The 19,664-nt window shown below is 40.0% G+C and overlaps 1 protein-coding gene across 8 annotated transcripts in view; it reads left to right on the top strand.

Moving 5' to 3' along the window:
• LOC137625406 (zinc finger protein OZF-like) overlaps positions 1 to 19,664 on the top strand; it is a 385,590-nt gene that overhangs the window by 300,020 nt on the left and 65,906 nt on the right. The gene's annotated exons all lie outside the window — the stretch shown is intronic.

Genomic DNA, 19,664 nt, shown 5'->3' with positions numbered 1-19,664 from the left:
GCATAAATTGTTATCATTAGACTGTAGGGTGCTGCTTAAACTTTTCTCCATCTAGACACCCTCTTTCCAAATTTGAATCCTTCTATCCAGACAGACAATTCAAAGACTAATCTCACTGACTCTCGTTGAGATGCGTTGACAAAGAGATTCATGCTACAGTAACATATTTAATTTTTGGGCTCAAGCCATGTCGTCCTGATGGAAGGTTCCTATAGGTAGCTTTCTAAGGGATATTTGTCTACAGTGATATTCTCAGAGAATTGACCTTTAGGTCTCCAGAATTCTAACTCCTGGCGCGAATATCCTTAAAATTTCTCTTAAGGATATCGCATAATATTAGGGGACGTATATCTTGATACGACACATAGCGATCTTCACCCCGAATAGCATTTTCGTTTCAAGGGGGAAGAGTGGCGAAAAACAGAAGGGGAGCCCTTATCAAGAATACCCTTCCTTCCGTACTACTACGAGTATCCAAGATGGCGCTCATTCCTATTTTTATAGCGATTTCGCACGGTGGTGTTCCCTGTTGATCTAACGTTTTTGATCGCTTTTGTTAGGATTTAATATACAATCTCCAGCTTCTTTTGCCTCTGGAAAGTTGAGTATTTATTCTTTACAGTGTATAATTTTTAGCTCCTGCTTCACAGTGAAATTAGAGTAATTTATTGTGTTAAGGAGCTAGGCCTGTCGCAGGAGGCGCTATGGGCTCTGTCGTTCGTTATGCATGTGTTATTTAGTTAGCAAAATGACTATCCCAGTTGTAATAGCATTAATAAATTATGAAAGCTATTTAGGCACAATTATACTTGTAAAGATATATATTTTATGCATAATATCCCCTACCTTTTGTCGATTGTATGCGTTATAGTTTCGGTGATTTAGGTAACCGAGATCTCGTCTCGCGCTAGGCTTCCTAGCCTATGCGCTGTAGTATACTTTCAGACATTGTCCCCGTTTACCCTCGTGTATCATTTTATCAATTCAACGGGAGATAGTACATCTCCTAGGATTATATAACTGGCTACTTGTCTCCCGTGGAGACTTAAGGGTAATCCCTCCTTCCCTCCGAGTGCCGCCGTAGGCGACAACCCTATCTGGTCTTGCCATAGAGTAGTTCACTCTAGTGTTTTCTGTCTCCCACCTTTGCCGGCGAGATCCCGGCTTTGGTTTTCAACAGAACCTCAGAGTATTCAGTCTTTCTGCCGGTGGCAGAGCAGCAGGGCGAGTAGTCACTCCCCTGCCGGCATAGGAGGCTAACCCTCCCTAGGCCGCACCTGAAGTGGTAGTTTCATGCCGCCACCTTCTCCCCTGCAGTCTAGAAGACTATTCCTGCTTCGGCAGACCCTAGGCTGAAGAATAGATATTCTTCTGCCTCCTAGGATGTCGCCGATACTGAAACATTTTTTCACTCTTGTGTGGAAGTGGCGGAAATCTTGCCCCCTTCTTCTATACTTGATACAGGACCCTTTTCCCTTCCCCTCTCTGTCCTTTAGCAATGGCTTAGCTATCGCAATCCTGTGGCCGTTGTCCTGCAATCTCACCGCTTGCCGGGTAGGTTGCGGTGCCGGCCGGGCTCCTACATAAGCAGCTGTTTAGTCACTCAGTCTTTCCCGTATGGACACAAGGCTCCGGGAAAGGTTGTGCCAGCTATGACGGCTGCTGGTGGGAGACCCTTCTGCTGCTGAGGGTTCTTCAGTCCTCCCTTGGACTGCCATCCACATTCCTGAAACCGGCAATGCCGAAAACGGATCTTGTGGCTGGATGGAAGCTTGAATGATGGATTCTATCCTTCCATTTGAACCCTCATTGTGGAGGAAGGCAGTAAGGTTATATACTTACACCCTTATTTATTGTAACATACATTTTGATAAGGCAGCCCTTCACTCCATGCTTTCTCTCTGTCAGCTAGTGCCGCCAGGTAATAACCCAGTCGGCAGCATGTCGGCTGGGCCGGTGCCGACAGGTACTTACTCAGTCGGCGGCATGCCGGCTGGACCAGTACCGCCAGGTACTACCCACCCGGTGACGTGCCGCCAGGTGCAAGCCCTTCCGGCATCATGCCGGCTGAACTACAGTATATCATTATACAGTAGCCAGTATGTTTGCAGTATAGTATATACTGCAGGCAGAGAAATCTATAGTATATATTATACAGTAGTTATTTTCCAACATACCTTGTATATCCTTGCACAGTCTTTTGCTGAGACCAATCCTATATTGAAAGAATAGAACTCCTTCAATACTTTGATTAGAAATCAGTTAATAACTTACCGCACAATATTAAATAGTTTTAGAGGGATCAGTGGTAGTACACTTTTCTATCCCTAGAGGTTAGAACCCATCTCTTTGAGTTTTCCCTGATCAGGAAACTATAATCTTAATATTGGGGGGCGGGGGGTCACAGCAATTGGCTGGGAGGGATACGCAAGTATGTGTCTTTGCTAATTTCTAGTCCAGCTGGCGACATGCCAGCCGGACTGTGTCGCCAGCTGCTGGCCCTGCCGGCTGAACTACAGTATGTGATTGTACAGTATCCAGTATATTTGCAGTATAGTATATACTGCAGATATAAAACTATATTATATATTATACAGTACTTATTTTCCAACTTACCTTGTGTATCCTTGTACAGTCTTTTGCTGAGACCAATCCTATATTGAAAGAATAGAATTCCCTCAATACTCTGATTAGAAATCAGTTAATATTTACCCCACAATATTAAATAATTTAAGAAGGGTCAGTAGCAGTGTACACTTTTTCTATCCCTAGAGGTTAGAACCTTCTCTTTTGAGTTTCCCCTGATAAAGGAAACTCTATTTCTGGAGAGGGAGGCCTCAACCTTCCGGACTCACCAGTGGTAGCTTATACACCCCCCCCCCCCTGAACCCCCCCAAGAGGCGGCGCGAGCCCTAAACCACGCCCCATTTGGGCGGAGTTATCAGGGACAAGCGGGTTGACTCGGCAATGGAAGTCACATTTCTGAAGTTGACTTTGGCACAGAAGGTTCTCCTCTTTTCCCTCCCGCTGCTCCAAACACCTATTTGCCGGTTTTCATCATTTTGCTCCCAGCAACTAGAGTAATATCTCAGCCCTCGGCTAAAATATGGAGAGGCAAATTCTTACCTCTGTGAAGGTTCATCGGCTTAGCGACGACTCCAGCGAAGAGGAGACTGTAGTCAGTAACAAAAAACGAACACAGTCGACTGCAGGAAGTGAAATGCCTTCAAATTCTGATATTGTTAATATGTTACTCCAACAGAATCAAACTCTCATGAAAATTATTCAGAAAAGGTAAGGTTTTAAATTCTGTTAACAACGGAAACGGCATATGGAAAGCAGCTGGTTTAGACTCATGACATCACAAATGCAAATGGCGGCCCCCATACGTAAGTTTGATATTGTTTTGAATGGTTTGAGCAGGCGTTTCCGAACATAGCGTAAGTAGCTTAAGCAAAGCATGTGCATGATTACAACATGAAATAATTGGAGAAAACCAACTAAATACTCCAATTTTTATATATAACAAACTTATAACTAGGTGTACAAAACAAATTGCTTGCGTGACACATCAAAACCACGCTGCTTAATAGATAGTAGGCTAGACCACAGGTAAGTTAGGCCGTTCGCGTTCACATTTCTCACTTTAAACCTATCGACACTAGGGTAGCCCCTGGGGGGCGATCTGCAAAGGGTTACATACGAGGCAGATTTAGATTGTATTAATAACAGATATAAACTTAACATGCACTTAAATAAGGCACTGAATTAACCTAAGAGGGCTATTTGAGTCGTGAACCCCATTGCCTGACTTCAGCCTTCTAGGTCCGCTGCTGTCCATATTTACTATACCTGTTGATTGATTGATTGATTTAAAGTTTTCAGGCATCCTGACATCTGAGGTCATTAACGCCGGTAACATTTAATTTATGTATACAAAAATAAAAAATAAAAGAGTATTCAATTAAAATCATAAAAGTTGAATGTCATGAAAGTTAAATATTTTTCAGAAGACCTGCTTCTGAAATAAATCTAAAAATGCCACTTGCATGGTAGGACACAGCATTTCCAAGAATCTTGGCAAGGATGAACCTGCCACCCTCACCTCGAGCCTCAAACAAACATCTATTCCGCAAGTTGTTATAATTGGGGCATTCGGTCAACAAATGCCTTACTGTTAGAGGTACTAAACAGTCGTCACAATACGGTTGGTGTTGGCCCTTCAGCAGAAACTCGTGTGTCAACCGAGTGTGACCAACACGGAGACGACAGAGAGACGTCTCCCATTTTCGGGGCATCATATTATACCTCCAAGGAGATATGTCATTTGTTATCTCTCGCATTTTATTGCCATTTTGACTATCCCATTGCTGTTGCCATTTATTGCAAACCAATTTCTTGATGTCGGGTAAGAAATCATTACAGGGAATGGGATACCTTCTTGGCAGCAACTCGGATGCAACCTCCTTAGCCAGTGAATCTGCCTTCTCATTCCCGGACACACCTACATGTGCTGGAACCCAACAAAATTGAACTGTTATACCTCTCCGTCCAATAATAAAAAGCCATTCTAAAATCTTTAAAACTAGAGGGTTATTAGAATTAAAAACTTCCATAGCTTGAAGGACACTCCTTGCATCACTAAAAATTGTAAAATTACCCTCCTTCTCCAACGCTATTTTCTCAATTGCGGTTAATATGCCATACAGTTCGGCAGGAAATATGGAGGCGGTCAGAGGAAGTGCACCTCTACAATTAAAACCATTACTATGTACTCCAAATCCAACGCCAGCATCAGATTTGGAGCCATCAGTATAGATAAAAGTTGATCCTCTATGTTCTTTAACATGTTCATTAAAAAGAGACCTGGCTTCTAGGTCTGGCATATTCTTCTTATCTCCAATAAAATATTTACAAAAAGATATCTCAGGTAACTTCCATGGAGGCGTTGATGATACCTTGAATGGAAGTACCTTATTTTTAATTATATCCAGACTATTTAATAATCGTTTCACCCGAAAGCCATTAGGTTGAGGAGATTTTGGGTGCAACTCAAAGTATGATGCGTGTCTTACAAGGCTTGCAGTCTGAAAGGCTAGAGAGTTAGGGAGTCTTTGCAATCTAAACCAATACCGAAGAATGGAAGACATTCGGTAAAGGTCTAGAGGTAACTCTCCAGCATCAACAAGGAGACTTGGGATAGGCGAGGTTTTAAAAGCTCCAGTAGACAATCTAATACCTGCATGATGTATCGAGTCTAATATTTTTAACCGGCTTGGGGTGGCTGAAGAATATACCTCACAACCATAACTAATTTTGGAAAAAATCAAGGCCTTGTATAATTTTAAAATAGTATTGCGGTCTGCCCCCCACGATGTATGGGACAATACTTTTAAGATATTCAGAGCTTCAACACATTTAGCTTTTAATGCTTTTAAGTGAGAAACCCATGTAAGCCTACAATCAAATATCAAACCTAAAAATTTAGCTTCTCTTGCACATGGTATCCGTTGACCTTTAATGTATATATCCGGATCTGGATGTACTCCCCGGATACGACAAAAATGGACAATGGTAGTTTTACTTGTCGAGAACTTAAATCCATTCATGTCAGCCCACTGGATAATTTTATCAATAGAGAGTTGGATTTTTCTCTCAACCATTGCCATTCTGGTGCCAGCAAATGATATTGAGAGATCATCCACAAATAATGTTGAGAGAACATCCTGGGGAATGGCTGAGGATATCCCATTAATTGCTAGTGCAAAAAGGGTTACACTCAGCACACTACCCTGAGAAACTCCTTCCTGGCACTTACTCTCTGATAGAGTTTCCCCCACTCTCACTTGAAAAACTCTACGTGAAAGAAATGCCTGAATAAATAGTGGCAGCTCTCCTCTCAATCCCAATTCATGAATGGTTTTAAGAATACCATATCTCCATGTGGTATCATATGCCTTTTCAAGGTCAAAAAATACTGTAACATGGTGCTGTTTGGAAGCAAAGGCTTCACAAATAGAAGACTCAAGTCGTATCAACACATCAGTTGTTGAGTGCATTTTTCGGAATCCACATTGAATCAGTGATAAAATATCTTTCTTTTCAAGGTACCATATCAGCCTTGCATTGACCATCTTCTCCATGATTTTACATAAACAAGATGTCAATGCAATAGGACGATAGTTTGCTGCTAAAAACTTGTCTTTACCGGGTTTTAAAAAGGCTAAAATAATGGCTAGTTCCCAAACACTTGGGTAACTATGATCATGCCATATTCTATTAATAATGCTTAAAATAAATAGCTTTGTATTAAAATGTACATGTTTAATCATTGCATATGGAATTCCATCGGGTCCAGGGGCTGTATCATTGCAATGAGCAAGTGCGGAATCAAATTCTCTTTCAGTGAAAGGAGAATTATACGACTCTTCCCTTCTTGTTGCAAAATTTAAAATTTTCTTTTCTTCAGTGCTCCTATACTGGTGACCAGGGGCTCCTTCACACTTGCTGGATACATTTGAAAAATGATTAGCCAGGGCATTGCTAACTTCATTTGCTTCAGTTACATACTGGCCATTCACCTTCAACACTGGTGGTGGGTTGGGGGTGAATTTGCCAGCTATCTTTTTTACTTTCCTCCACACAGAAGATGGTGGTGTTCTACTGTTAATGGAGGAAACAAAAGACATCCATGACTGGCGTCTTGCTTCTTTCATGGCACGACGGAACTGTGCTCTACATTTCTTGTACATAATTAAATTCTCATCAGTTCTGCGTCTACGCAATCGTGTTAGAGATCTTCTTGTGGCTCTGTGGAGTGCAGTTAGTTCTGAAGACCACCTCGGGACTGGTCGTCGTTTGAATAACCCTGTTGTTTTGGGAATTGAATTGACTCCTGCTGTATGATGAGTTCCATTCAGTAGGTCTATGGCATCATCAACACTTTCAAACTGTTCTGCTCTCCCTTCGATTTCACTTAGCTCAGAAAATTTAACCCAGTCTGCCTTGTCTAGATTCCAACGTGGCGATCTTTGCAAAGGCGGACCCTTGTTGGTGGTTATAATGATTGGTGCATAATCACTAGTATGCCAATCATCTAATGTCCTCCAATCAAAATCAAGAAGGCAGTTAGAGCTTGCAATTGAAAGGTCAATGCATGACAAAGTACCTGTCTGAACATGGAAGTGTGTGGGCTCTCCTGTATTAAGGAGTCCCACATCCTCATTCTCCACAATTGATGAGATAATATTGCCCCTTGTGTTGGCCAAAACATCACCCCATAAAGGATGTCTTACCATTCATATCTCCCAGTAAGAGAAAAGGTTGAGGGAGTTGTTTAATGACCTCTGCTAAATCATCATATAAAATATTATCATTTGGAGGTAAGTACAGAGAGCATATTGTATATTTTCTCCCTATATCAATTTGTACAACAACTGCCTGCAGGGTTGTACGTATAGACATGGGTATTTGGGGAACATCTCGACGAATGTATACAAGACTTCCGCCATGGCTCCCTGCTTGTTGATTATATGGTGTTCTATAGCTAACATACTCTCGAGGACTAGGAGTGTTAGAATCAAGCATACTTTCATGTAGACATACAATTATGGGGGAATGCTCATGAATTAGGAGCTTAAGTTCTTCATATTTGGCCCTCAAACCCTGACAGTTCCATTTCAAAATGGAGGAGAAAACTATGGATTATTTCTGGAAGACATCTTGGATTGAGGTCTTCCCATTAGCAGTTTTTAATTTAACATTATTACCAGTAGGTTTCTTCAGAGGTGGTCTTGTTATGTTGGGTTTTACATTTGTGTTTTTCTTTGTATTCTTTTTATCTATTTGTTGAGGTGGATGGTGGACCTCAACTTGAATTTCTGATTTATTCAGTCCATCTTCTGGTTCATTAGAAACATCAACAGACAAAACATCAAAATTATTTGATGTCATAACCTTAACGTTTCTAATGGAGGGTGGAGAGAGAGATGGAGGTCTCTCTCTTTTGCGATTAATAGATGGTGGGATCCGAGGTTTTTGCACCTTTCCCACAACAGGTGCATCAGGTAAGTTAGTCTTAAGTGAAACCTCCATCAGATCAGGCAAGGACATGGCCTGAGAGAGGTTTGTATTACTTTTTGTAATGGCGGCTGAAGGCTGTTCAGCAATGGGCAATGACCTAGTGTTAATACACCGTGGTAAAGCCTCAGGAGGTAATATGGTTACCTCGTTATTTGACATTTTGTCAGATAGTATACTCTTTTTTGAGCTATTGGCAGCGCTAGGTTGGTTTGATTTTAATGCCTTAGCATATGTATTTGATTTATTTAATAGTCTTTTGGCATGGGTCACACTTATATGTTCTAAGTTTGATTTGTTGAGGGCAGCTTCCTCCAACTTATATAGCTCGCAGCTCTTGTCTGTGGATTTGTGATTCGAGCTGCAATTTAAACACCTGGCTCCAAGTGCACACTCTCCATGGTAAGATTTGGAGCAAATACCACACATCTTCTCATTTTTGCAAACTTTGGACGGGTGCCCAAATTTAAAACAAAGCATTGCAATGGCTTCTGCTTGAAGGGTCTTACTTTAATCCTTTCGTTCTCGATAATAATATGAAAAGGTACATCAGCATCCTGGAACGTAAAGATTATCATTGATGTACCTGGGACTTTATGAACTTTCCATACATTTAATGGACACATGGCCAGTATCTCCTCCTCTGTAAAATCATCTATCTCTGTTAAAAACTACGCCCCTTCCGTAGCTAAAATTTAGGTGGGGTTTGACATCTAACTTAATGTCATCATTACTTATTTTCATATTGGACAATATTACCGACTGTGTACTGGATTTGGCATGGATAAGGAAACTATTTTTCCCGAAACGAGATATATCGCCTGGTGCAATAGTTCCTACTTTTTTCGGAATCAATTTGCATATTTTAAAATAATTCCCTGTAACCCCCTTTGATTCAGCTATAAGCCACATCGGTGGTTTTGGATTTCTCAGGGAGGGCAAAACCAAATCTGCGTCTTTTTCCAACCAATCGGCAGGCCTGTACACATCCAAATCTTTTGGTACCTTATCGCAGAGAGCAGCCGCGACATTCAAGTTATTAATTTTAATATTATTCAAGTTACTTATTGCACTAAATGCTTCGCCATAACTACTATAAGATATCCATGAATCCCAAGTTTCAGCTTCAAGTTTCATCCTTATTTCTTTTATGCATCCATAGCATTCAAATGCTTTACATAGATCATCATAATTTGTCTCTATTGAAATTTGTGTAACATGGAGGATTCGAAGTTTCCTCATGTTACCCAAATTACTTGATTTAGAAATATCAGTAGAATGGTCCTTTCCCGTTCCGAGGTCATCAACAGAGCTTTCCCTTATCACATTAGCAGAGGTCGTCAACAGTGCCGGGGGAGAGTCAGCGTATCCAGCGGATGAGGGTTCGTTCCTTAAAGAATCCATTAGACGAAAGAGAGAGAAAAGGGTAAGTTTTGATGTACCTGCTCGAGAATGTTAGGCCATCACACGTCGGAAAGGAAATTTACACTCTCCACTATCGGCACAATGAGAGTATACTTCCCAGATGGTCCACTCCATACCCTACCCGAAGGATAGCATCAAAACAGATATAGAGGCACAGGTGTAAGCTGAACCCGCCTGTTAGGACTGAGACCAAGAAATTATGGAATCATCCTCCCCATATCTATAATGACGGGCTTCCGGCCAAAAGCCGAGAGTCCTACCCCAAGCATTGGATCCCCCTGGATTCCGAAGACCCAACACTTGAGAATAGTTCCGCCAAAAAGGTCCAAACCATCTTCGGGATGGCTGAAATCATCCAATACTCTCACATATAGCTTTGAATGCAAACACCTCCCAACCGTGATACCTCCACCCACTCATCAAAGCAGGCAGCAATAAAGGATGTATGAACATCCCCGCCGGGGCTACAATGGATGTAAAAACATCCAAGCCATAGGAGAAAAAAAAAAAAAATAAATAATAAATATATATGTACGTAATATATACACACATATAATGAGGGAAATTTTTCTCATAGAGTTAGGAAAGCAAGACTAAAGAAAGTTTATGAAATTAGGATAAGGTCGAAGTAATATTGAGAATAAGAAAAAGGTGAAAGAAAGAAATTTAGATTCGAACTGGGGGAGCAATTTCCCCAAGTTCGAGAGCCCTCTTGCCCGTCACCAAGTTTCAGCACGGGAATGAAATGCCGTGCTGAAGCTCAATGACTTCATCAAGGCATTCTCTCATTAAGAGGGTATACCTGTTGAACAAACATTTAAATTAATCTATGGTAAATAAATCACTGATATCAAAACATTCATCTCGGCAGAAGTGGTTCACCTGCTAAGAAGAATGAGGCTCCCCCTCCTACCAAGCGCTCGAGACGATCACCTGAATTACCTGAAAGTGCAAATTTAGACCTCTTTTCCTTTTATAATAATGGCTATGAAAGTGATTATGAGGATTTCAACCTTCTTACCTTCCATAAACCCATTCCTTCATATATTTCCACCAATTTCAAAGCTGAACCATCTTTTCATAGAGAAGGGAAAATTCAATTGAATAATTCACTGGTAGCACTAACTTTCAGTGAAGGCCATAGTGATAACCATGATAAATTCTTTGCTAGTACTGTAGTGAAAATAAGGAGTTCTCAGACTTTTTTGAATTAATAAATACTCCAAAGTTGAATTTCTGGCCTGAAGGTAAGGTATTTTATGACAGCCACAAGAGAAATTTTTTTTATGACAGAAAATATTAAGATGAGTATTTCAGCCTTTCAAGGGCATGCAGCACTGGCACACTTAGTATACCCCTCCAAAGTAAATGACATTGAGTTCTTGTCCAAGATTATTATTGGTCCCCTAAGAAGGAGCATAGACCTTATACAAAATTTGATAAGGAATTTCAGAAGTAGAGCTCTTCCTAGATACCTCAAGGAAGAGATAATAGATCTTATAATCAAAGCAGACATTAAAGAAGTTTGGAATTTATCTGGAGACCAGAAAACAGCCATTGCTGCTTGCTTTCGTAAGGGTGCCCTCCTCAGAGGAGGGGGCAGCAAACTTCAGGGGTAGGAAATTCAACTTTGGGGGTAGATTTCATGGAAGAAGGTTCAGTTTCCTCAAAGGTAACCCTAACTTTAGATTCAAGTCTCAGCCGCTTAGAAGAGGTAATAGGCGAGGTGGGTACAGGGGGGAGGTCACAAAATGGACAAGCTAGTAGTTCAGGAGCCAGAGAAAGGAAAGACCCTAGAAATTGAGCCATGCTCCGCACCAGTTCAAAGAGAGATTTTTTCAGCACCAGTATTTTATGCACCAGAGCACAATGAGCTTCACTCATCACCAGACCAAGATGCTTGCTCAGCACCAGTTGATAACGAGTTTTACTCGGCACCAGTTGATAATGAGCTTTGCTCAGCACCAATTAGTAATGAGCTTTGCTCAGCACCAGTTAATAATGAGCTTTGCTCTGCACCAGACCACCATGACATTGGGCCAAATGCTATAAATAAGGATAGAAGTCAAGAGACCTTGCCTTTGGCCTCAAACCCAATGAATAACTCCTCCCAGAGCCCCCCAGAGAATAGGATAGGTAAGTCATTACTAATGAATATTGATAGTTGGAGAAAACTTCCTAATGCCTCTTTTGCAAGTAAAATTATCAATGAAGGGGTGAGAATTCCATTTAATAATAAACTAAAAGCCCAGAGGTCATTTAAAAGGACAGGTAAAGATAGATTTTATTCAACTAACAAGCGGAAAATATTGGAAAGAGAATGTGACAGAGTGCTAAAACTAGGAGTCATAGAGCAGATCCCCAGAACTTCCTTTTACTACTTCAACCACATATTTTATAAATTAAAACCAGATGGAACAGTACGACTAATCTTTGACACGAAGGTGCTTAACACCATGTTAAGAAAACCTTTTACCATGCTCAAGGCCAATACTATATTTCCCTATCAACATCTAAACTCTTGGGCCTGCAAACTAGATTTAAAAGATCCTTATTGGCACATTCCATTACATGCAAGTAGCCAGAAATTTCTAACCTTCACACTAGGTAAAAGCAAGTTCAAATGGACTGTGGTACCCTTTGGACTAAAGACAGCGCCTTATATTTTTTCAAATATAATGTACAGGGTGATTAAGTATATTAGAACTACATATAACATCTTAATATTCAACTATCTTGATGACATTCTTATATTAGCAAAAGATTATTTAAAATGTAAAAATCACATTCAGTTAGTCATTAAAATCTTGTCAGACTTTGGATGGAATATCTTTCTTAAAAAATCTACAATTGAACCGGCTCAAAGAATTGAATTTTTAGGAGTGCATTACAATATGATTAAGAAAACTATGAATCCCATTTGGAAAAACATAGAGAAGTGTGTCAAATTGGCCAAAGCTTTCTCCAATTCTGTTAAATCTGACCTTCATTCCTATCAGTTGTTAATCGGAGCCTTAAATTTCAGTGCTTCCTATACAAGCTTGGGAAGATTCCATCTTAGATGTCTCCACAGATACCACAGTTATTTTAATTCAGGGTACAAAATCATTCCCCACACTTTAAAAAAATACCTACAGCCATGGGAACAGAGACAAATGTACAGAGAGGTTAACATTCTAAAACCACAAATAGATGCAGAACTTTTCACAGGTGCTTCCAACCAGGGTTGGGGAGGAGCATTAGTAGTAGCGGGTAATATGCTCTCAATAAATGGAACTTGGACAAATGAAGAATCCTCCCTTCACATCAATGTAAGAGAGTTATTAGCTTGCTTCTATTCTATGGAACACTTCACTACAAGGTTATACAACAAAGTAGTCTTAATACATGTTGATTCAAAGGTTACTAATTGTTGGCTAAGGAAACAGGGTAGTATCAGAAACAAGTTAGCTCATGAACTGGTCAGGAAAATACTTAGTACCATGAAGGATCACAACATACAGATAAATTCCAGATGGATCAGGGGAGTAAGTAACACCATCGCAGGCTCACTTTCCAGAGACCTGGGTTCCATTCACACAGAAACTTCCCTCAGTGACAGTCTATTCTACTTAATCTGCTTTGACTTCAATTTCACCCCGGAAATAGATCTGTTCTCAAATGGCTTTAATACTAAGTGCAAAATGTTTTGTTCATCTCTACCAAACCAAAAAGCTATCAGCAATAATGCACTTACGATTAGCTGGAAGGGATCAACACCTCTCTATGCCTTTCCACCAGGATTCTTACTACACAGAGTAGCTTTTAAAATCTATAAAGAATGCAATAATAACATGCTTTTCTGCACCATATCGCAGGGGACAGAACCATGGATTCCATTAGTGAGGTCAGTCTCGAAGCAGCACAAACTATATACTGTGAAGATCGAAGACTACCAGATAGTTCTCAAGGATTGTATCTCACCCTTAGCAAAGCTCCAATCAACTTTGATCGCCTTCAAAATTTAAAGGACCAGCTCCCAAATGTCTTTCCTCCTGAGGTTTGCTCCAAAATTGCTATCAGCTTGAGGGACAGCTCCATGCACAAGTATGAAAACCTATATAACATTTTTAAAAGTTTCATTCACAAGGAGTATGGAAGCGACAACAAATTCCCCCTGTTAGCAATTATTTTATTTTTCAATCACCTTATAGACAAGGGACTGTCTTACAATACCCTGAAGAGCTACAGAGCAGCTTTAGGTCCTATCTTGTCAGGATATTTCCCAGGTTACTGTCTTGCAGAAGACAAATATGTCAAAGCAATGATATCGGGAGTTAATAGAAGGAAGCCTAGCAACTCTCACCAGTTCCCTGGCTGGGATCTAGACAAAGTAATCTCGTTTCTCAACACCACAAGAGATGACTCTACCTTACTACTGACACAGAAAACCTTATTCCTAGTAGCCTTAGCTTGCCTTTTAAGAGCAAATCAATTTAATAATCTCTGGATTTCCAGGAGCACCTTCACCCCAGAACACATTGTCTTACGGAACCACCCCTCCTTCATGGCCAAAAACCAAAAGAACAACTACACGCCAATAGAGATCAGCTTTAGGAAGCTTCCTAACAGACCGAAAATATGTCCAGTCAGACAACTGAACTTCTATTTGGAATACACAAACAAAGTATGTATGGAAAGAAACATAGACAGGAAAGACCACATATGGCTAGATGAACACTTTAAGATAATGTCTTTACAAAAAATGAGACAACTTTTTAGGGAATGCATTTTCAGAGCCGACCCAAATGCAACTAAACAGTCAACTAATTTCCACTCTCTAAGGGGTCAAGCTTCTTCAAGACTGCTATACAATGGAGTATCTATACACGAAATCATGTCCAGAATGAATTGGAGAAGCGACTCTGTCTTTAGCTCTTACTATGCTCTCCTCGGCTTACAGGGAGCTTTCGATGCTGTGGTCGCTGAACTTCATCTTCAAGCCCTCTGATTGATTGATTGATTAATTGAAAGTTTTCTGGCATCCTGACATCTAAGGTCATTGATGCCAATAGCATTTATTATATATGAAAAATAAGAGAGAATTCAATTAAAACCATAAAAGTTAAGAAGTCATTACATTAGTTAAATAGTTTTCAGAAGACCTGCTTCTGAAATAAATCTAAAAATTCCGCTCGCACAGTAGGACACATCATGTCCAAGAATCTTGGCAAGGATGAACCTGCCATCCTCACCTCGAGCCTCAAACATATCTATTTCTTAAGTTCGTAAAATTAGGGCATTCGGTCAACAAATGCCTCACTGTTAAAGGTACTAAATAGTCCTCACAATACGGTTGGTGTTGGCCCTTCAGCAGAAACTCGTGTGTCAACCGTGTGTGACCAATACGGAGACGGCAAAGAGTCGTCTCCCATTTTCGGGGTATCATGTTATACCTCCATGGTGATATGATATTTGTTACTTCCCTCATTTTATTGCCATCTTGACTATCCCAGTGCTGTTGCCATTTATTACAAACCAATTTCTTGATGTAAAGTAGGAAATCATTACAGGGAATGGGATACCTCCTTGGTAGCAACTCGGATGCCGCATTCTTCGCCAGTAAATCTGCCTTCTCGTTCCCAGACACACCTACATGTGCTGGAACTCAACAAAATCGAACTGTTATACCTCTCCGTCCAGTAATAAAAAGCCATTCTAAAATCTTTAAAACTAGAGGGTTACTAGAATTAAAAACTTCTAAAGCTTGAAGAACACTCCTTGCATCACTAAAAATTGTAAAATTACCCTCCTTTTCCAAAGCTATTTTCTCAATAGCGGTTAGTATGCCATACAGTTCGGCAGTAAATATGGAAGCTGTTAGAGGAAGTGCACCTCTACAATTAAAATCATTACTATGTACTCCAAATCCAATGCCAGCATCAGATTTGGAGCCATCAGTATATATAAAAGTCGATCCCCTATGTTCTTCAACATGTTCCATAAAAAGAGACCTGGATTCTAAGTCAGTCATATTCTTCTTAACTCCAATAAAGTATTTACAAAAAGATATGTCAGGTAATTTCCATGGAGGCGTTGTTGATACCTTGAATGGAAGCACCTTAATTCTAATTATATCCAGATTGTTTAATAATTGTTTCACCCGAAAGGTTGAGATTTTGGGTGCAACTCAAAGTAGGTTGAGTGCCTTACAAGGCTTGCAGTCTGAAAGGCTGAAGAATTAGGGAGTCTTTGCAATCTAAACCAGTACCGAATAATAGAGGACATTCGGTAAAGGTCTAAAGGCAACTCCCCAGCATCCACAAGGAGACTTGAGATAGGTGAGGTTCTAAAGGCTCCTGTGGACAATCTTATACTAGCATTATGTATAGTATTGTGGCGGGATGTAAACAAAAACAAACCCCCACACCTTTGATCACTCTTACTTTCGAATATCCCACAATACAAACTTTCCCCTTACTTTACTTCAAACTGGACGATTGCATGAAGGGATAACAAACAAAACATAACCTTAAAACTATATTAAACGCAACCAAACAAAACACTTCATTAAACAAACTTAACCCAAACAGACAAAAAAATAACAGACTTATATGTAAATAATATAACGGTGTGTGTGGTACACAAAACTCACCAATAATCAGAAAACTTATAAACCCAACACCAATAGTTTACACATTACCGAAAACACTTACTTCCCACACAGTACCGGAAATACTTAACACTAAAACAAATCACGTAACACTAAACCAGAAACAATAATCATATCTACCACCAACATGAGCAAAAACTCTAAAATATTCAATATGTAAGTTTCGGTGGTAACCGGCGTCCACATACGGGTAACTCCTCGTTCACTGCCACAACTTCTTGGCAAGAGTATTAGCCTACGGCCAGTTTCACAGCGCAATCGCTTAACTATACAGTACTCTCATATCATCTCCATGTCCAGGCCAAACCAGTGTCGTCATCATCATCATCATCATCATCATCATCATCATCCGGGACTTATTAGGCTTGGTCGTTAACAAATACATGAGCGGTCTATCCAAATCCTTATCCAATTTAACATACAGGGTCGTCATCAATCTATTAAATGTGCGGCAGGCAACCAACAGGCCACAGACAAACAAAAACTCCTAAGAAGTTTAAAAGTCTAAGGAACCTAAAGGAGGAATTACGGCCTGCAATAAAAAGAAAAAACGCTTACGAAAACTCCTAACTTAACTTAACTATCGCACTATAATAAAAAATAAACAATAAACTTTCTATCATTCATGAACGCGCCTAACAAAAATAAATAAAAACAGTACTTACTCCGATACAAAAAAAACCACTTCACAGCCGGCTATCGATGAAAAAAAAACAACAGACTCCTGCTACAGTCAAATATAAAATGCTTTTGCCCAAGACATTTATTACCGCCCTAACCTAGCCAAAAATTTAAACAAACAACCTCGAATATACCGACAGTCTTTCCCACTACAAACAATCATTCGCTAACTACCACTTGTTCGTCGGGGCGCACTGCGGACACACACGCGCGCACACAAACACACATACTCTCTCTCTCTTTCTATTTGACAAAACTAAAACAAATAAACTCTCTTTCTCTCTCTCGCATGATTTGACAAAACTAAGCAAATAAAATATCTCTCGATTTAACCAAACCTAAAACTAACTCTCTCTCTAAACTAAAGCAAATAAACTCTCTCTCTCTCTCTCTCTCTCTCTCTCTCTCTCTCTCTCTCTCTCTCTCTCTCTCTCTCTCTCTCTCTATTTGGCAAACAAAGAAAATAAATTAAAATAAAATTAATCCTCCACAGTATCTAATATTTTTAACCGGCTTGGGGTTGCTGAGGAGTATGTTTTGCATCCATAACTAATTTTGGAAAAAATCAAGGCCTTGTATAATTTTAAAATTGTATTGCGGTCTGCCCCCCATGATGTATGGGACAATACTTTTAAAAGATTCATAGCCTCAACACATTTAGCTTTTAATGCTTTTAAGTGAGAAACCCATGTAAGCCTACAATCAAATATCAAACCTAAAAATTTAGCTTCTCTTGCACATGGTATCCGTTGACCTTTGATGTATATATCCGGGTCTAGATGTACTCCCCGGATACGACAGAAATGGACAATTTTAGTTTTACTTGTCGAGAACTTAAATCCATTCATATCGGCCCAATGGATAATTTTATCAATAGAGAGTTGTATTTTTCTCTCAACCATTGCCATTCTAGTCCCAGCAAATGATATGGAGAGATCATCCACAAATAATGTTGCGATAACATCCCGGGGAATGACTGAGGATATCCCATTAATTGCTAGTGCAAAAAGGGTTACACTCAGCACACTACCCTGAGGAACTCCTTCTTCCTGGCATTTACTCCGTGATAGAGCTTCCCCAACTCTCACTTGGAAAACTCTATGTGAAAGAAATGACTGAATGAATAGTGGTAGCTCTCCTCTCAATCCTAACTCATGGATTCTTTCAAGTATACCATATCTCCATGTGGTATCATATGCCTTTTCAAAATCAAAAAAAGACTGTCACATGGTGCTGTTTGGAAGCAAACGCTTCACAAATGGAGGACTCAAGTCGTATCAGCACATCAGTCGTTGAGTGCATTTTTCTGAATCCACATTGAATGGGTGATAAAATACCCTTCTTTTCAAGGTACCACACCAGTCTTGCATTGACCATCTTCTCCATAATTTTACATAAACAAGATGTCAATGCAATAGGTCGGTAGTTTGCTGCTAAAAACTTGTCTTTACCAGGTTTTAAAAATGCTAAAATAATGGCTAGTTCCCAAACACTTGGATAACTATGATCATGCCATATTCTATTAATAATGCTTAAAATAAACAACTTTGTATTAAAATGTACATGTTTAATCATTGCGTATGGAATTCCATCGGGTCCAGGGGCTGTATCGTTGCAAGTGGAAAGTGCCGAATCAAGTTCTCTTTCAGTGAAAGGAGAATTATATGACTCTTCCCTTCCTGTTGCAAAATTTAAAATTTTCTTTTCTTCAATGCTCCTGTACTGGTGACCAGGAGCTGCTACACTCTTGCACGATACATTTGAAAAATGGTCAGCCAGGGCATTGCTAACTTCAATTCCTTCAGTCACATACTGACCATTCACTTTCAACACTGGTGGTGGGTTGGGGGTGAATTTGCCTGCAATCTTTTTTACTTTCCTCCATACAGAAGATGGTGGTGTCCTACTATTAATGGAGGAAACAAAAGCCACCCAAGATTGGCGTCTAGCTTCTTTCATGGCACGGCGGAACTGTGCTCTACACTTTTTGTACGTTATCAAATTTTCCTCCGTACGGCGTTTATGCAATCTAGTCAGAGATTCTCTGGTGGCTCTGTGCAAGGCTGTTAATTCTGAAGACCACCACGGGACTGGTCGTCTTTTGAATATTCCTGTGGTTTTGGGAATCGAATTGATTTCTGCTGTATGGAGAATTCCATTCAGTAGGTCTATGGCATCATCAGTACTTTCAAACTGATCTGCACTCCCTTCGATTTCACTTAGCTCACAAAATTTAACCCAGTCTGCCTTGTCAAGATTCCATAGTGGCGATCTTTGTAAAGGCGGACCCTTGTTGGTGTTTATAATGATTGGTGCATGATCACTAGTATGCCAATCATCTAATGTCCTCCAATCAAAATCAAGAAGGCAGTTAGAGCTTGCAATTGAAAGGTCAATGTATGACAAGGTACCTGTCTGAACATGGAAGTGTGTGGGTTTTCTTGTATTAAGGAGTCCCACATCCTCATTCTCCACAGTTGATGAGATAATATTGCCCCTTGTGTTTGCTAAAATATCACCCCATAAAGGATGTCTACCATTCATATCTCCCAGTAAGAGAAATGGTTGAGGGAGTTGATGAATGACCTCTGCTAAATCATCATATAAAATATTATCATTTGGAGGCAAGTAGAGAGAGCATATTGTATATTTTCTTCCTATATCAATTTGTACAACCACTGCCTGCAGTGTTGTACACATAGACATAGGTATTTGGGGAACATCTCGACGAACGTACATGAGACTTCCACCATGGCTCCCTGCTTGATGATTATATGGTGTTCTATAGCTAACATACTCTCGAGGACTAGGAGTGTTAGCATCAAGC

Source organism: Palaemon carinicauda, chromosome 32 (assembly GCF_036898095.1).
Source record: "Palaemon carinicauda isolate YSFRI2023 chromosome 32, ASM3689809v2, whole genome shotgun sequence".
Classification (NCBI taxonomy): domain Eukaryota; kingdom Metazoa; phylum Arthropoda; class Malacostraca; order Decapoda; family Palaemonidae; genus Palaemon; species Palaemon carinicauda.
Note: the sequence above shows the minus strand (reverse complement) of the source record. Positions and strands in the feature narration are given on the sequence as shown.